Here is an 18,338-nt window from a genome sequence, read left to right as displayed (position 1 = left end):
AAACCAGACTTTGGAAGAACGGCTCTGAATTCCTTAGACAGATGGTGTCAATAGATCTATTAGTCACTCTGGCAGCAGCAGTATGGCACGGGGTTCCTAGAACACCACTTCAAAACTCAATATAAACACAAGAGAAATACATGAACAGTTAATTCAACTTCCCAATACATGACACTTTTTCCTGTGTATCAGATAAAACGGGCTCCTGTTCATGTCTGAGAGTTTGCAGTTTCTGTTGCAGTTTTAGACTTGTAGCAGACATGGACTTAAACCAAAAGCAAAACCCCACATGGGACAGCTGGCCTTAACAGGTGAAAAGCTCCATCATGATGGCTTTCCTGTCAAAGTCCTTCTCATCTTTGCTTTTGCTTTGTTGCAGGAACTGATGACACTTGGTCCTGTTTTACCACTAATACAACATTAAACACTGGAGGTCATATTTGTTCATGCTCCTCCCTCCGCTACTGCAATGTGTCTACTTCCTACTAACGTGATCACAGAATTGTTTAGGTTGGGAAAGACCCTTAAGATCATGAAGTCCAACTGCTAACCCAGCACTGCCAAGTCCACAACTAGACCACATCCCCAACTTCCACATCTACACATCTTTTAAATACCTCCAGGGATTGGTGACTCCACCATTTCTCTGGACAGCCTATTCCAGTGCTTGACAGCCCTTTCAGTGAAGAATTTTTTTTCCTAGTATACAATCTAAGCCTCCCCTGGCACAACTTGAGGTCATTTCCTCTACTCCTATCCCTTGTTACTTGGAAGAAAAGACTGACACCCACATTGACACAACCTCCGTACGAGTAGTTGTACAGAGCAATAAGGTTCCCCCTGAGCCTTCTTTCCTCCAGACTAAACCCCAGTTCATCATAAGACTTATTCTCCAGCCCCTTCGCCAGCTCCATTGCCCTTCTCTGGCCCTGCTCCAGCACCTCAATGTCTCTCTTGAAGTGAGGGGCCCAGAACCAAACACATTATTCGAGGTGCAGCCTCACCAGTGCCCAGCACAGGCGGATGATCTCTTCCCTGGCCCTGCTGCCACACTGCTGCTGATACAGGCTAGGATACTATAAGCCTTCTTGGCTGCCTGGGCACAAGCTGGCTTATATTCATAACTGATTATATTTTAAGTAATTGACTCTTAATTCTTAAACACTTTAAAATCTATCTGGTTTACTTCTCTGAATTTACATTCCAGAAAAGTTTGATGCCAACAGATATAAATGAGCCGTTCTTAAGTGAATGGATTTGGAATCCTTCACTAACTCTGAAACGCACTTGGTCAGCTTCTACTGAGAGCAAGTCCTGCAGGGGAAAAAACAGAACCAAACATAAAAAAACAGATTTGGAAATTAAAATACTACCACTGTAACACTATGTAACAGTGTAACACTATGATATTGTGCTATCATAGGACCTGACAGATTAAAGATACCTAGAATCTGATAGATTAAAGATACCTGGAATCTGATAGAACAGCTAAACATATTGGGAACAAAGTCACCTTTGTATTTTTGCAGAATTATGTATTAGTTATTAAATGGCATCCATCTGGCTAAGTTCAACAAGTACATATAAAATAATATCACTCTATTATAAATTTAAAAAATATTTTAAAAATAAATTTCCAGAATTACTCTCTGCCTCACTGTTGGTTCGCTGATTAAAATTATCTGTAGCAGTAATATTAAAGAGCACTTTCAGTGGCAAGGAGCTCAAAGATTTACTTTTAATTCTCAGAAATACTTGGAACATTCAGAAAGTCTATCCCATTGCCCAACTTCATTTCTTCAATAAGGAATTTAACTGAAATAAGCAATAGTTGAATCTTGTTCTTGTAAGGTGGAGGCAGATGCTTAACACAACATCCTCAGAGAGAACAGATATTTAGTTCTAATAATCGTGGTTATTACCCATGTAAAAAGGAATGCGTAAGCCAAACAAAGCCCAGGTTGTTCTTATCACAGGTAATGCATATGCTGGGAAACTCCTTGGAAAATGGTCAAGATCTAAGAGCAGAAGTACTGTAATTTAATTACCCACAACAAAGCATTCCACCTGCCCAGCACAAACTCTGAGTCATACAGTTGCTGGTTTAATTATAAAAGATTCATTGGTTATAACTATGCCTCCACTGGCATGGTACATGTATCTTCAAGAACTTTTTCTCTCTGTTACTGTGCTACAAGAGAAAGCATTTCTGAAAGAATCCACAGGATACACTTGAAGATAACAGCTCCTGGATGCAAGTACACAGTCATGTTCAGATTAAGGAAGTCACGAAGACCTTAGCCTGCTTGTAAGTTCTAAACCTGAGCAAATAACACATGCACAGAGAAAATACAATTTGTGAAATATCAATGACACGAAGCTCCAAAAGTTCTTTCTGCTACTATCTGTCATTGGAAAAAAAATCCCATCTTTGGTCTTTCCTTGCAGATGGATCCTAAACTGTAAGCTGTAAACCACTATCACTCTGCACAAGGCTGTTTAAGAGATTCACAGTTTGATATGATGGAATCATACAGATAATGTGGAACCATCATCACTTTTACAGTATTTTCCATTAAGTGTAATGGTGTACGCATAATAATGTACAAGAATGTTGTTTGCATTTACACATTACTTTAAATACAAAAAAGGTGGAAACCAGTGTGCTCCCACAGCACACTCAAGCAAGGTAAAGAGGTAAGACATAAGTGTGTAGATGCAGACAGCAGAGTGGTATTTCCTAAGGAAACCGTACCATTACAATAGTGATGTGCCGGTGTCTCAAAGAACAGAAGGAATCAAACAAAAATACTTAGAAATGAGGAGGAGCAACGAGTTGCTTGTCATTATGCCTTGTTTTTTAAATGGCATTTTCTATTCTAATGGAACAGAAAACACATTTTACAAGCAACGTTCTCCTCTCTGAACTTTCCCAAATTACAACAAGCTGTTTAAATACACACAGAAAAAAAATATGCCTTTTTTCCCTAATTATATATAAGCCTCCTTATTTTAATAACACCCTAAGAGTCTTCATATTTTTTGTTTAAGGATGAATATTTTATAAGAGAAAAACATTCCCCCTTCTCTAGCATGTCTGAACTTGTAATGACAGAGACAGGCAGTAGCGAAGGATTAAAGGTTTGTCTAAAACAAGTTGCTGAAAATTGTCAAAACTATTGACTATTTATGAGATGAATGAATGTGCTAAGAGAAAAAAAAAAAAAATCACAACAGACTAATATTTGTATGCTATGCAAAGATTAACTTATTCCAAAGTAAGTAACCAGGTATCCTGCATGTAAAATATGGCAGTTTGTGATCTAGAACACATTAAACCTTTCACATTATCTCAGAGAAGGAATGTGAAGCAAGACAAAGATTTTGGAAGGAAGAAATAGACACTTCACTGGCTTTGGACAATGAATATTCTTTGAGTTTGGGATTTAATGACCCAATAAATAATAATGTTCTCTACAGCTGGAACAGAACTACACCACAGTAGTAGTTACACACTATCCTTAAGAAACATACCTTATTATCTAGCAAACTCTGCTACTTAAATGTGTTAAGAGCAATATATGTCTATGTTCAGGATATATGAAAATAACTCAGTAGGATTTATATCCTTTATACAAAAAGTCTTTGGAGAAAGGAAAAGGCAATGCAACTGAAGAAAACTGTTCAAGACACACAGATGAGCATCTCTATTCAACTATCAAAAAAAAAAACAGAAAGGTAAAAAAAGCAATACAGAGCAAGCTAGAACTTATGAAGGATTCAAAGCTGACAATCAACCAGTAACTGGCTATTTATGTACCTGTTCAAAAAATGATACAAAACTTCAGCTATCTACCCTGAATTTTGTTGGCATTGAAAACTCCTGTTATACTAGATTAGCAATGTTAACTGTTCCCAAATCCAGTTCTCTCTCAATTCTGACACTCCCTGAAATGAGTGCACCAAAACCATTTGCCCTATGGAGCCTCTGACATGATTGTTCTAACAAGTACTTAGTGATTTTTTTGTGTGATTTTATCAAATTCACTGACTTAACTTTGAAGTCTATTCCCATGACAAACTGTTTTCAATTCCTAGAAAGTAAGGAAGGAGAGAAAGAGCTTGTCTTTAGAAATTAACATTCTCTGCTTACAAGGTTTACTCCTTAAGACTGTTCAAAGTGGAAAAAAAGATGAAAAAAATATAAGCAAAATGGTTAAGATTTTACCACTGTAGTGATGATACCCGAATCCAGCGAGAGGAAAACTATTACTAGAGAATTCTTCTCTTCCTGCTATTCCTAAAGTTGAAAAATGTCCCTTTTTGATGTTAAAAAAATCTGTGATGGTGTTGACTTCAATCACAATTATACTAGAAGCTATAAGATTAATATTAACACATTTCAAACAGGTGTGACACTTCCTGTAGAATTCCAAAATAATAACATAGTAACAAAAAACAATATTTACAAAACAAGTAATAGAGTCTGTTAGCATTAGTTCTGCCTATTGTAAACCTAATGTCTTGGTAGCACTCCTATCAGACAAACAATCTGACTCATATTCCCAACTATACCTTACCATGGGAAGAGTACTTACAACATCTTAACAACTGAATGTAGTACAGTTCCATATACTACATTTCAGCAGGGAAGATTTACGTGAACATCCAATACTTCTCAACAATCTATGATAGGAGATAAATGTGTTGTGGGCAGATAAAGAATTCTATCAAATTCCTCCCCACCACTAATGAGTCACAAAATCAAATGTACATACATACACACAAAACCAAGAAATGGAGCTAGTGCTTCACTGTTAAAGTATACATAAAATATTTATCACCAACACAACATTCCTCAACCATGAGACTAAAACCACTTCCTTATGATGGCAAGATAACACTAGACACAACTCTCTAATCTTCCCTTCTGGTTGCTGAATGCAGTCTTGTTCCAAAGCTACACCCCAAAAGGTAAAATATGATTTCAAAAGGCAATATGTAGCTATTTGGATAAAACCTGTTCTTCAGACTCGCTATTTTCTACACGCAGGAAACATTTTCTTAAGAAATAAATACAGCTTCAGCAGCATCTACTTTTTATTGAATGCACATAACGAGAGCTGGCGAACGGATCAACAGCCTAACGCAGAGGCACTAATTAGTTCAACTGCTCACTACTTCCCAGACTGCTATTGCTTCTGACAGTTGGGTGCTGTGATCCTCTTCCATGGCTTTCATGGGCTACTAATTAGTGACTTCTTAATCCCATTAACACAGAAAACAACACAACATAACCACTAAAGCCAACACAAAACCAACCAAACCTTAAAGTTAGACTTTGCCATTGCGTAAACAGGTTGCCATTTACACTAGGTCAAACCAAAAGAGCCTCATAAAAGCATCTTTGCTTAGTCAATGCGAAACAAAGGAAAATCCTGCTTGATTAATCCTTCTAGATTCTAGCTAATTAAAATGTACAGAGTTCTTACATTATAGATCTGCTGATACCCTGCATATTAACACACTAGCAAGAAGTGATGAATACATGAAGTGAATGGCTATTGAAACGTACAGTTTCTAAGAGAAATAGTTAAAAATTTTGATCCCCTACTCAGGATCCAATTCAGAAAGAAACTCCAATTTTGTTCCCATATTTGCCCAGAGTTTTTGCTCACTTATTACATATTTTTAAGTCTAGATGTATTTACAAGCCAGACATATTAATCTCTGGAACTGAGCCATATCCATGAAAACTGAGAAGCTTTACATGCAGTCTTTCAGGTGTGCGCACACAACAGCACACCTTCTGACGCTTTTGTTTCCTTTAGTTTAATTCACCCCCAGATACAAATATGTCTCTGCTATCCTGCCTTGGTCTGCAGTGACACCAAAACCAAAGTTTAGAAGGCAGAGAGTCCTGTCTGACACCTGCCTCAACATTGGGTATTAGCCCTCAAGACTGCCAAGTCATTTCACTGAGAACAAGTATTAGCCAAATTGCAGTATTAATACTGACAATATTTAATAACTTCTTAACTAGAAATGGTTTTTGATTCTACTTCATCCCCAAGGGCATCACTTCATATAAAAAAAAGAAAACAAAAATAACTAACTCAGTATGCAATTTCAGAGTAAAATTGTAATTTCCTACACTACAACATATGTAAAGGCATAATTTTGGCTAACAGCTGCCAGGGAACCATGCACGTTCCAAAACATACCGGATATATAATATCTGACTTTAGAAAGCACATGTGTATTTTAGAGACATACCTTAACATGTTCAAAGAAAAGTTAACTCAAGGTGTAATTAAAATAAATCCCTATAAGCAGGGCATGGCAAGCAAGACGTCTGGACAGACTGTTTAAAAAAGAAAAATTTAAGCATTAAATGACAGAGCAAACACACAGCCAACCAAGTCAAACCGAGAAGTTTTCTGTTGCAATTGCTAAGGGACTCTTCATCAGGGATTGCAGCAATAGGACAAGGGGTAATGGGTTTAAAAAGGGGAAAGTCAGGTTAGATATAAGAAGTTCTTTACTGTGAGGGTGGTGAAGCACTGGCACAGGTTGCCCAAGGAAGCTGTGAATGCTCCGTCCTTGGCGGGGTTCAAGGCCAGGCTGGACAGAGCCTTGGGTGGCATGGACTAGTGTGAGGTGACCCTGCCCATCACAGAGGGATGGAACTGGATGGTCTTAGTGTCCTTTCCAACCCAAATCATCCTATGATTCTACATCAGGAAGGAAGGGACTGCTGAGGCAGTCCTGCATGCAAGGCTTGTTTCTGAATAACTAGCAGAAATGACATATCGCTGAGGACCTATAGAGCTCTAGCCCTCTGTCTCCATCACCCTGAACATCACGCTTGCTGCATTACACTACTTCTCAAACTGTTGACATAAATGTGCCTTCAAATCCCCACTAACCTGGACCTAAAAAATTACTTCCTAATGGGCAGGCATGCACCTGGGGGCAGACCTTTGGACCACCGTGGCTGCTGTCCAGCTCACATACACAAGGCAAGAGAATTTCTATGCTGTGAAGATGATGCTAAATAAAATAGATACCTGTGCTGGAGCATACATGCTCAACGGAGACCTGACTTATCTCTGTTTGCAACCCCTGAGAATTTAAGAGGAGAGACCATGCTTAGGTTACCCTAAACACAAAACCACATAGATCCTCAGTTTCCTTATATATACAAAGCACATTACAGATCTTGTAAAAGGAAGATGGAGGAATTGTTCTTTGCATTTGGCTATGTCTTCCTTTACATCCTCTGAAGTCATACTGTTGGAAGATGAAACTTCCCAGCTACAAATGGCACCTAGTCTTACACACTCAACCAGGCTGCAACCAAGCCTTCTGCCTGGGACTATCAACTGTTCGCAGAAAAATACACCCTAATGTGATGATACTTGATACCATCTGGAAATATTTAGAACACAGTCCAGGCTAAACTTTTCATTTCAAGTGCCCATGGATGGGGGAAAGGAGCAGAACTGCACAAGCTCTTGGTCAAGAGGTAGCATTCTCCATACAGTAATTCTTTTACTTATTGCATACCTTCCATAATTATGTGTTTATAAACGTTTAAAAAGTAAACTATTCCCTTATTCCTGGAGCTATTTGATCACAAAAATAAGAAACACACATCAAAGAGTAAGCATTTTATATGGTTGCACCTAGTGTAAATGCAGAGCAATTGGCATGTGTAGTGGTTTAAACCCATCTGGTAACTCAGCACCATGCAGCTGATCACTCACCCACCTCTTGCCTCTCCTAGGTGCGATGGGGAGGAGAACTGAAATAATGTAAACCCTACGGGTTGAGATAAGAACAGTTTAATAACTAAAACAAAATACAGTGATAAGAGAAAAAATACCAACAGTAATGACAATAGGAAACAACAAGAGAAGAAATGAAAGCTCAGAAAAAACAAGTAATGCACAATATAATTGTTCACCCCCCACTGACCAATACCCAGCCCGACCCAAACAACGACTGGTCCCATCTGGGTGACTCCCCCTAGTTTCTATACTGGGCATGATGTGCTGTGGTATTGAATACCCTTTTGGCTAGTTTGGGTCAGGTGTCCTGTCTCTTCTTCCTCCCAGCTTCTTGTGCCCCTCCTCACTGGCACATCATGAGACTGAAAAGTCCTTGATCAGGGTAAGTGCTACTGAGCAACAACTACAACATCAGTGTGTTATCAGCACTGCTCTCAGACTAAAGCCAAAGCACAGCACTGTACCAGCTACTAGGCAGGAAATTAACTGTTACAGCTGAAATCAGGACAGTATGCAAAGCGCTTTGTGTAAGAAACTTCAATACTACCAAAGTATTGGTCAGTAAAGAGTTAGAATTCAAACTGAAAAAAATCAATTTCTTCAGTCCTGCAAACACTTAGAACAGTATTAAATCTAGGTAACTAACTCATGCCATCATTTGGAAGGGTATAGTCTTAGACTCCCTGGGTAGTGCTGAAACATCAAGGACAACAATAAAAGTTGTTGAGAGAATCAACTGACATTTTCTTTCCTCATTTACTGCATACTCTTCCAATAGCTATATATGTAGCACTAGACAGAAATAAGGGTGTTTTCTTCCTCTTATTTGCACATATTTTTTAAGCAATGCACAGTACAGTACTAAAAGCTCTCCTTTCTGAGACTTAGACACAGTATCACTTAAGAACATTAGATTAAGAAACTCTAATGGCTTAGTTTCTCTGACATGCTTTTTCGAAGCCACCAGCTTTGTCATCTAGCTTGCTAAAAGAACCACAATTTTCATTTGACCTCTCAGGCTATTACTTTTTGAATGACATAAAATTTTTGGTTTTACCAGTATTGCAATTCTCCGTTACATATATCTGCATCTACAGGTCCATGATGATTCTACTCTCTTTGATGAAGTAGTTCTGAATAGACAGAGCATGTGTCCTCAGAAACATCACCAAAGGTTTAACTACTCTATATCATGTTCCTTCTGCTATGTAAGAGTCTCAGCTAAACAAACACCAACTATAAGATAGCAAAGTAAGCTGTTCTGGGGCAAAACACACTGTTTATTACATTTTCAGTAGACATACCAGGGCATCTGGGACACATGATGTCTCTATTCTGTTTATGGTGCAGGGCAAGCATTAGCAGTCTCCAGTAAAAACAATCTTCAGCCTCCTCCACCAAGAATTCATGCTGAATGATGACTGACAGTTTTGTCACCTATTCTTCAACTGAGCTCAGATAACCCCCTCATTTTATCAGAAAAGAGAGGATCTGAAATGAGAAGCTGAAGTTCCTACTATCCCTTTACTTCCGAAACAGCAACAGTTTACAAAGCTATTGTTTGTGTGTAAAATCCTACTTGCAATAAACACAAGGAAGATGTAGGAATGTTAATTTCTCCCTCAGAAGACAGTGAGATGAAAACAAATACAGAACACCTAACTGATCTGAACTCCTCTTGTGGGATAAACACTCGCCTTTGCATTTGCCAGTTGCTCATCTACTTGGGCAGATTCTCAAGTAAAGTAAATTAACACCAGCTCATTGACTTCACTAGAACTACACTCATTTACAACAGTTAAAGCTGATCTACATGAAAGCATTTCACACCGAGGAAGAGTTGCCTAATGACAGCTGGAGACAGGAACTGCAGTGTGTTTCTTCAGTGCAACTTCATTATTAGGCTGAGCACCCATCTTACTCTCCTCTGAGGGTCTGCAGCCCTCCTTACACAGCAGTGATAAAGTGACAGCTTATACAACTAGCCGTTTCTAACTGGTCAGCCCCAGTCGGCTCACAGTGCATTGACTAGACAAAGCGTGTGAAAGCCAGAGCAACTGCCCTTGAAACTTCTGGGAGGGAGTGGTACCTGGGCCTGCCAGATTAAGTTAAAGAACCCCGTTTTCAACTGAATTCTTAGGGCTTTTGCCAGCCATTCTTCTTTTAACTCTCAGAGATGTGTTCTATCTGGAGCTGGCAGCTCCTTCTGACTGGCAATGTACCATAATGAAAGGAGGCTCAACACAAAGAGGGTCAGACATGAAGCAGGAGAAAGAACGAAAGAAAGTTCATGTCATTCGTAAGAGAGAACTGTCAGGATACCTCCACACCCTCAAATTGCTTTTCCACAATGCATAAATGCAGTTCTGAACACATAATCCAAACCACTAATGAAGGGGAAAAAAAAAAACAACAACCAAACCCTACAACCACTAGAACTAAATAAAGACTTACTACACTTGGGGAGATACACAGCTCCATTCAAAGACGGAAAGAAGGATAAGCATGTGAGCAAGAGAAAATAATATTCACTAGATGCAACTAGAAATAAAAGTCCTAAGACAATGACTCATTTTGAGCTGGAGGCAAAACTGAACAACTGCCTGCCTACAAATTTTAAGGAATAGGCTCTGGGAAAGCTAGAGAGATGTTACTGTGCAAAGTCTCATACCACATGATCACTCAATAGCAATGGGCATCCCCAAGCAAGGGCAAATAGAAGCCTGTCCTTCTCACCTTCCTCTCTTTGCTTTTCCCTGTTAATTGGTTAAATGAGGATATAAAGGCTGCACTTAAGATTTTGATATCTAAGTGTTCCCTTGTTTTGCTTTTGCTTGTTCTGGGGTGGCTTTTTTTTTGTTAATTAGCTTATCCTTGTTAAATAAATTCTTATACTTATCAGGGCATGACGTTAGCATAAGACTAAGTGCAAAACCCTGACCTTTGTATTTCCATCATGACCTCAGAGAATAGAGCCCACACACCCTACCCAATTCCTACAACTTCAATTATGTTCGACAAGGCTGCCAAACTTTAAAGGTATCATTTACTGAGACCAAAAGCTGTTTATTTTTACTTCCGTTAAACACTTCCATTTTTATTCCGTTTATACTTCTGCAACCAGAAATGCTATCAGACCGGATCACTTCTTCAGATGCAGCTGAATGGCTTCTTACACTAGTACACAACCCTATAAAAATCTACATCATTTAGAGCTTTATCTGATGCAAATGGAATCAATCACAGAAACTCAAAAAAGCTTCCAAATTGCTTGTCTCTCAAGAAATCTTTCAGGGGCCAGGGGAGCACACATGGACAGGAGACAGGGACAGGTCCTACCTGTCTCATTGCTTACAATTTTAACATCATGATGCTGATGTTAAAAGGCTGATACCTTTAAAAGAAATTCCAGCCTTTCTGTGTAACTTCCCTGTCACTCAAAAAACACCCATTCTCTTCCCACATATCACTGAACTTAAATTTTCAGGAATACGCCAAGTCAGTGATTTTCATGAAAAGCCAAGTTAACTGATGCAACTTTAGAATTACACAGAAGAAAAGCTTTAATACAGTAGGGAAGCTTTACTAAGGGTTTTATCTCAACAGGTTCTTCAAATTATTTCATGGCATATGAGAAAATCTACAAAAATGCATGCTAAAATTTGACCTCTAATAGTTTAAAGCCATTATCATTTAGTTTATCATTATCACCTAGTTTAAAGCCATTATCCTTTCATTTTACATGTAGAAGATGAACAACCTAAATAAAAGTTGTATTAGAATGAGTTTATTTAATGAGACTTCTAAATTGAAATAAAAAGTAGGCAGTTTGAACTTTATGGCAAACTGCACAATCTTCACATTTTCTTTTCTTTCTTACCACAAGCTACTTGCTCACCAGGCATAAATGGGTAGAAAACAAGAGTTTCTTTGTTTGCATACGTTAACTTAAAGCTGTAAAAATCACTCAGCCAAACTTTCACCTTTAAACCTTAACCTGACTTGTAACAACATTTGTAGCCTCTAAAATTACACTGCATGCACCCAGACAGAGTTAATCACCCTTCACTTTTGATGCATAGAATAATGATCTACCACTTAAACCTGAGCCCTTAAAAGCCTGAAGAAAAATATGCACCTATCTGTGTCTTAAATCAGGAGCGAAATAACAAAATCTAACTAGCACTGCCCAGCTGAAAAGGAAAACAAAACAAGACATACAACTTGTAGCTCACGAAAGTTGAAAATAAGGGCATTTAACATCTCCTCAGAGATGAAATTCATGCTTCTCAGCACATGCTATTGATCAGACACCTGGTACTGTTAGGAAAAAAGCCTAGGCACAGAGGAAAGCCTAGATTTATTTTTTCTGTAATTTAAAACTTGGAGGGGAGGGAGGAAGAATGAAAGTAAGTAGAGAGTTGGAAATCGCATGTTCTAAAGGCTGATGAGCTTATCATTTTAAATGGCTGGCACCATTCTTTCTTTAAACAAGCGATCTGAGCTTAAGACTTTGTTTATAACATATTAAGGCTCCCTTCAAATACTGTGCCTGTAGGAACCAGACTGTATTAATTTGCAAACCTGAGCAATAGTTGAGTATTTTTGCTACCTAAAAAAATACCAGAACTATTTAAAACAAACTCTTAGATTTCTGTATTAAGACTTCTCTCAAAATCCCAACTAAATGTCACAGGAAAAGGATATTGTCCAGCACATGAAAATTCAAAGCCAAGAAAAAATGCCTTGAAAAAACTATCAGACATGTAAAGAAACAAACAAAAATCAAACCAGGCAAACAAACATGAGAAGCTAAGCTAAAATGAGTTTGGGTGTTGAAGAAGCAGGGGAATGACTGACTACCACAGGAAAGACACCAACACAACATACAACAAATCCAACCTTGTAGAATTTTATTAGTCTTGAAACTTCCCCACGTTTTCAGTTTTGAAGTGACATTATTAAGCATGTCTCTTTCCCCCCACTAATAAGATTTCTATCACACAGTGGAAAAGTGCCACATAATAAGCCTTCGCAAGACAAACTAAAAACTGAAATCAGTATACTTCCTTTGACTTTAAGAGGCTGAGAATTCATCCAGGTTTTGTTTTTCTTCCTCGGGCCACAAAAGGAATGAGTTGCTGTTTCATTTGCATTAATAAAGAACAGGGATCTATTTTTATTTTCTCTTTCTTACTGCTTTAAAAAAAAGGAATCTTCATTTTAAAACAAGTTTTAACAAGTATGTTACAGTCTGCAGACATAATGCGCTGGGTGGAGTAAAAGCCCTCAGAAACACAGTGCACAGAGCCAATAATGGACTTGTCGCCAACACCCTGTGATTTCATGACTGCCAGAGCAAAAACAAATGCCACGTTCAGTTCGTTGCAAAGAAAATGATTCATTAACTTGATGTGGCTTTTTATTTGACCTGTGTAAGGTGAGTAAAATAAAATTTCATTTTATGAGATTTCAAATTGTCAGCTACAAGCCTCCAGGAATTGTGATGAAATGACCAAGTTAAGTGACTAACGCTGCTTCATTCTAATTATTACTGGAGTGTAGGTCCCCATCAAGTTTTAGCTGTGAGGTTGTTGCTTTCCTCCCGCAATAAGGTAACAGGCAAACAAGATGTAAATGTCTTTCTGTAAATTGATAAAAAATCAAATGTAAATTCCTGTTTCAAAGACAGAAGTATCAATCAATCAAGACAGGATAATCCGAGTGCAGTCATTAAGCCAGTCTTTCTGGAAAAACAACTGACTTCATTGACATTTAAATAGTAACTTCCAAAACCAAAGGAATCACGGTTATCAGTCAAAATCAAACATCCACAGAATCTATCATCCTTACAGTCAGAGAAAAACAAAAAAAAAGCTGCCTGTAGAAGTAACATTTAATTCTCTGGTCACAACATTAAAGCACTGGGACAACCTAAATCTACCAAGCCGCCTAGCTTGGCTGTCCCAGCAAAGGAAAAAAGTCCCCACCTGATATGGAGCATTTAGGGATAGGGGGTAGGAGGGGATGTCAGTGGGAGGGAATTAAATAGTCTCATTCCACATTATGGCAATGGCTACCACATAAATATACAGAAGGGAAACAAGCAATCATTTAGCTTTAAAAAGTCTTTCCCTTATGCTGGACACCCCACACACCAAAACAAACAGAAAAAAAAAACAAGACAGACTGGAACAAGTGGGAAAAGCAGCAATCCAGAAGCCAAAAATGTTGTGAGCAGAGATTTTTCAGCAATGCAGTTTAGAAAACTTCAGGCCCTAGCTGGAAGAGATTAAAGCTGAATTCTATTTTAGTATCTGCGATAAGCCCCAGTGGGATAATATCTTACTCTAGAAGGGCCTAGCTCCCTTTTATTTCCTACCCCTATGAATTTGCTGCAGAAAGGTCAACTGCTTTCAGCAATAACATCATAAATTATGCCACTGTTTGTTTCTTTTTACAGTTTAAAAAATATTAACACTTGCACACACACTTCACTGGTTTCTCTATTCCCTCCGCTAAATCTTGGAAGTAAACAGAAGTGTATTTATATCAGTACTATAATCCTCCTACAGAATGACAGCCTTTGAACATTTCAAACATTACTCCTGATATGATACCAAGCTACATTACCATTCAGGTCAGTAACTGCCAGAATCACGCTCGAGAACAGTCAGAATAAGTACTCTGTATGCCTCTGATCTTGTTTCGTTTTATATGTTTCAGGATTTTGCTTTCTCTAGAGGCAACAGAGATAAACGCTCAGGAGTGACAGAGAAAATAGAAGTAACTATTTTCTGAAGTTTTCTAAGCAGCAAAGTCCTCCTGAGCAGCAATATTCTACCCTGCACACTCCTTCCCCTTTCAAAGCTCCAATCGCTGCATGTGTATTTTAGAAGTCACAAAATGTTCCTCAGAACAACTGTTCAAGTTAATTTCTTAGTTTCTAAACTTAACCGCACTTAACAGATTTTCCTTGCATCAAAAGGTTATCTTCCACTTTCTGTGGAGGTAAATAGTAGGAATGGTTCCTGTCTTCTGCTTTGCATCTAGGTTTACATTATTCCCTTTAATATTTAAGGGCTATATAACTTAAGCAATGAGTCCCATTAATCACCACTGAATGATTTAACCCAGCCATTCAGTTCCAGATGCCACTCAGTGCTAGAGATATGCTAATTCCTTCCAAGCTTCACCTCCTTTTGCAGCTGAAACCATAATTTTCCACGTTGGTGGAGACAGGATTTCACTCCTTGCATGTGGCCTCCTGCCAATCACTTTTATGTCTGAGCAGTGGCACAGTGCAAGTTGAATTCCACAGTTACATCAGACACCTTTTCATTAAACCCGTTCATTATACACATCCTCTGTCCTACATCCTACTGCTACAGCACCGTAGTCCCAAACTCTACCCTCTCCAGTGATGACAACTGGTTCGGGTAAGAAGAAGTAAAATAATTTGTTACTACTCTTGCCTCTTCTCCTTGCTTCCTCACACTACTTCTTCCCTTTATCACCTCCTACCATTAAACACTTCAATTGTGAAGTATCTGTCAACTGCTGTACCTAGGGCATCAGTTATATCCCAAAACCAGAACGTTGCTCTGACAGAACTGTTTTGCGAGTGGGAGGTGAGGGGGGGAATCATTCAGAATGTGCAAATCCCAGTTCTGAACCTGCTCAGCATCCAAGAGATCTCCCAGTACAAAACTAGAGCAAGCACTGAATTTAACACCAGGCGCTAAGAGGTTTTGACAGAAGAATAAAAATAGTGACACTGCTGAACATTTGACCCAAACCCCATATTCTATGACTCTGTATAATGCATACAACACAATTACAGGCACATCCTATTTTTGGCTTTGGGGCTGCTACCCTTATCTTGGGCTTACATGACTGCACTTTTTTGACCCATCAGATGTCTAGGTTGAAAGGTCTGGTTTTGACTGATGTTAGTGCACATGTTAGTAAAGCACACTACTGCCCTGGGTTCAGCAGCAGCAATCATTTTTCTCCTTCTTGGTAGCTGGTGCAGTGCAGTGTTTTGACTTTCAGCTCGGGAACAGAGCTGATAACAATGATGGTTTGGTTTGGCCAAGGACTTTGTGAGCCTCATGCTGTGCCAGGGAGGAGGGGAAGCCAGGAGGAAGCAGAGACAGGACACCTGACCCAAGCTAGCCAAAGAGGTATTCCATACCACAGCACATCATGCCCAAGAGGTTACTGGGAGTTAGCCGGAAGGGCTGGGAGACTGCGGGGTTGGAGGAGGTATGGGTCGGTGCTTGGTCAGGCTGAGGGGGCGAGTTCTCGGTTGGCTGGTGGTGAGGTGATGTATTCTCTTCCCTTGTTATTTCCTTTATCATTGTTATTATTGGTGGTAGCAGTAGTGATTTGTGTTATACCTTAGTTACTAAACTGTTCTTACCTCAACCCTTGGGAGCTGCATTCTTTTCAATTCTCTTCTCCATCCCTCCGGGAGTAGGGGAAGGACAAGAACGGGGGAAAGTGAGTGAACAAGCTGTCTAGCTGGGTTTAAGCCACGACAACTACAAAAAAGTGACAAGAAGATTCTACTTATTTGGTTGGCTTCCCACCCTACACAGGGCTACGGAAGTACATGAAAACCCAAAGCTATACAGCTTTTTTTCTTCAGTTGATTGGCTCGTAAGGAAATGTTCACCACAATCTCAATTTTCAGATGGGCTATGTACTCACAACAATCCATAACCATTCACAACTGAAGATGAAGTCAAACGCTTCGTGCAATGTAACATAAACACTAGAATCAAGAGTATCAAAAGGCACTACTGATCTTAAGTGGCTTCAAATTAGGCTGTAGTTCCCAACTTCAACAACTCACAACACCCTGGAGTACAAAAATCTGAGTTTTAGTATATAATGAAAATCAAGCCCCTCTTTAAAGCATGCCCACCTGGTCACCATCAAACTCCCGTTTCTTTCCCCTTCTTCCCCTACTTCCAAGACAGGAACGTTTATGACATGCACATCTTTAGGCCTACTTACATGCTTGGCCATATATTGTATCTGAATTTCTAAGATGATAAAACCTTAATGTACCGTTAATGCTACTGTAGAAGCAAACAGTAACACTGAAGTCCTATACAGGAATTCAAAATCATGAACTGCTTTATAATATGCCTAATCTTCAATGTAAAGGCAGTTAAGCAATTAGATAAGAGGCAATATAACTAACCCAGAATGTAAAATAAATATCTTGCCTGAGGATATGCAAATTTCAGAGCACACAAAAATGCCAGCCAAGCAAGTTTTATTGCAATGCTGGCATGAAATACTTGAACAGTACTAAAGAAATCACAATTCTGATTTATGTATAAGACAGTAAAAGGAGTAGAAGAAAAAGACTACAAAATTGAGTAACTTCAGAAGTACACAGGCTATACAGTTATCTTGCATGGCTGTGACAGATGACTTCAGGTTTCACTGGTTGGAAACCAACCCCCACTATACCTTGCAGTGCACATCTGAGAAGGTAGTTTTTCCAAAACTGAGTTTATCCAACTGCTAATTCACTATGCAAGAGGAAGAAAATAAAACACTAAGATTTTAAATCCAGAGCTAAGCACAGGCTTGTCAGCTTTACACATCTTTAATCTACACTAAGGGGTGTTCATATTATTTTAATCATTCGCTATATTAGCATTATACTTAAGGTAATGCAACGCCATATTGAGCAAATACATGCCAACAGAAAAGGGCAGCTTGAATAATTCTGCATATCTACCCATGCATTTCTTCAAAGAAAGTATATGTATTTCATGACCGCAGCAGCAAACATGCTTGCTTTCTGGTTTAAAAAAATATTCATACCATTTCAATAATATCATACTCAAGGAGCCATTCTGGTCTAAGCTGAATTTATAATAAGCTATGTTTAAATGCTGTATTTCATTTACAGTGATTTACTTGAATGTAAATAAACATTTAACACTGTACAGAAAGCCCTATGGCCCTCTAAACACCTGAAGTTTGGTGGCAGAAAACAAGAGGCAAATGGGAATACATTGTGGAATTTACATCTAGCACCATTCAGCAAACCCACAGAGGTACTCTTCTCTTGTTTAGATATGGAATCCAATTGTTTGTTATGGAATTTCTTTGAAAGCAAAGTAAGAAAGAAGTCTCCAGCAACATATTTACTCTTTGGTGAAAGTATATATGCCTATACAAGCATTCTACATATGTCAACAATCTGACTGAGAAGATAAATACCTTGGATGTCTTTATAGAAAACATGCTTTTACACACTAGCTGTATAAAGTTTATATTAACAAATATATATCCCTAAAGGTAAAAGCCAAACATGTTAAAAACAAGTTGGAAGATAACAAAAAAATGCTATTGCTGTTACCAAAATCTATATATTGAACATCTACACAAAGTAGATGGTGAAGTGCATGCCCAAGTTATACTACCAAGGCCTTCATTCCTCCTGCAGCAACACGTTGGCATAATTTCACTGAAAGCTAGATGGAAAAGTGCTCAAGTTCTGGGTAGTTCTTCAGA

General features: G+C 38.7%; 1 protein-coding gene across 1 annotated transcript in view; it reads right to left on the bottom strand.

The window, feature by feature from the left end:
* Positions 1-18,338, bottom strand: part of ROBO1 (roundabout guidance receptor 1) — a 707,499-nt gene that overhangs the window by 281,966 nt on the left and 407,195 nt on the right. The window lies entirely within an intron of this gene.

The sequence above is a fragment of the Pezoporus flaviventris genome, unplaced genomic scaffold, assembly GCF_033815535.1.
Source record: "Pezoporus flaviventris isolate CSIRO_AGI_PZ_B2104156 unplaced genomic scaffold, CSIRO_AGI_Pfla_v1 ptg000015l, whole genome shotgun sequence".
Lineage (NCBI taxonomy): Eukaryota > Metazoa > Chordata > Aves > Psittaciformes > Psittacidae > Pezoporus > Pezoporus flaviventris.
This window is presented reverse-complemented; position numbering and strand designations above follow the sequence as displayed.